Consider the following 2,120-nt stretch of genomic DNA (forward strand, 5'->3'; position numbering starts at 1 on the left):
TAAAAGTTATTGTAAGTATAAATATATTAATTTTTTAATTTACCAAACATAAAATAAAGTGACATGTGCTTTTCAAAAAATACAAAAACAAATACTTCTTTAAAAATCTTTAGAAAACCAAATCTAACTATACGGGTGTTAAATCACCATTTTATACTTAAGAAGTTATGGATAAAAAATAAAANGAAATATATATAAAAAAAGTAATACCAATATTTTTTTTTTCAGAATGAATTTTCCTAAACACGATTTCATATAGTTCAAGTGCGCAGCTCTATCTGATGCTTGGTTGCGAGTTTCGTTTTGGGCTCTAGAAAAGTTTAGTAGTTCGAATGTATATAGAATAAATTTGGTTTATTTCCAACAAAGTTGGTGGCCCTTCCATCCCAGCGATCCCATCGCAATGGGCGAGAACTTGATCTTGAACGACTAAAGGAATAGTGGCCCCCCTTATCCATCATAATTAAAAGCTCCAATTTCGTATCAAGATCACGGTCGATATTTTCACTATCACCAATATTGTCATTTAGGGAGTAGTTGTATGATCAATTTGATTGTTGAAAAACCAGGTCATGATATATTTTTGAAAAAATAAATTTTTCAGTTGTCAGATACGGATAAATATGACTTTGACTTCGTGCTACAAAATATGTCAATTTATATATTAACTTAAATTAACATTGATAGTTTTTTAATTTTATGTTGTATCAGTCTATCTTACGGCTCTGCATCATTGATGGGTAGTATTTTATTGTCAAATGTTAATGTCGCCCTTAGTGTTCTAAATTGGCAATTATGACCTCAGAGTTGGATTTATCCCAAAAATAGAAAAATGAAAGAGATTTATTTATTTATTTATTTATTATTCTATGCTTTAAAGACTTGTTACTTAAAATGTTTAATTTATTATTTCAACAACAACAACAATATGAAGAAATTTTTAAAAATAACACTTTATATATCATTTTTTAGTTGAGTTATTGGCATACATCATGCATGTAGTATCAAAATATTATATAGAATATTAATATTGACTTATATAATTAGAAGAAATATTGTTAACAAGAGGATATTACGAAGAGCACGGAGGACCGGAGATCCTCAATAGAAAAAGCAGATAGCAAAAATATGTTGCGAGTCTAGTTCTTCCACTTTGGGAATCTACAAATGGATTTGCACGATTAAAAGAACCGAATGATTCAAGGAACAAAATGAAACAATATACATCAGTTTCATTAAAGTGTAATGAGAAAACAGATTATGTCAATAACCCATACAAAAGAAAATGATAAAGGATTACACCCTAATGAAATATGTTTACCTTTCTCCTTGATATGGTCCTCGTGAGCTGTGCAGAAACACCAAAATCTGCAACCTAGAGACATAAAAAAGAAAATTCAAATGCAAGTAAGTCCACATCTCAAATTATTATTTATAACATTTTCAAGTGATTAATACTCTATTTCAATAAATTATAACTGCTTTCAGAGTAACACATACCTTTACATCACCATTCTCGGTCAATAAAATGTTTGCAGCTGCAAAATTAATATGGAAATGCTATCAAATATGAAGTTAATGCAAATTGTAAAACTAACCGAAAAAAAAGAGTAAAGTATATTTTTTGTCCTTGAAGTTTGTCAAAAATTTCAAAAATACCTCTAAGTTTTATTTTATATCAATTTTATTTCAAAAATTTTGGATTTGCATCAAATATATATATATATATATTCCTGACGGTTAATTTTTCAAAAAATTTAAGACCAATTTAACAACAATTTTATAAGAACAGTCCTCAATACAAGCAAATCAAGCATAATTTTCATGCATTATTATTAGATTAGTCTTAAATTTTTTTGAAAATTTAGCCGTCGATGGTATATTTGATGTAAATCGAAAACTTTTGGGACAAAATTGAAACAAAATAAAATTTAGGGGTATTTTTAAAACTTTTGCCAAACTTCAAAGACAAAAAGTATACTTTACCCTAATAAAAATATTCATTTTTCTTCTAAACTTACATTCTAAAAAGAAAAAAAAAACTTACTTTAATTTTCCATCTTATTATTTATTTAATTTTAGCTATAATTTTATTTTAATATTTATATCTTTTATACATT

General features: G+C 26.7%; 1 long non-coding RNA gene across 1 annotated transcript; it reads right to left on the reverse strand.

The window, feature by feature from the left end:
- On the reverse strand, positions 1,110–1,621 carry LOC110267160. Its single transcript, XR_002354519.1, has 2 exons — positions 1,501–1,621; positions 1,110–1,375 (listed from the first exon to the last, which is right to left on the reverse strand). It is a non-coding gene; the product is annotated as an uncharacterized LOC110267160 (long non-coding RNA).

Source organism: Arachis ipaensis, chromosome B09 (assembly GCF_000816755.2).
Source record: "Arachis ipaensis cultivar K30076 chromosome B09, Araip1.1, whole genome shotgun sequence".
Lineage (NCBI taxonomy): Eukaryota > Viridiplantae > Streptophyta > Magnoliopsida > Fabales > Fabaceae > Arachis > Arachis ipaensis.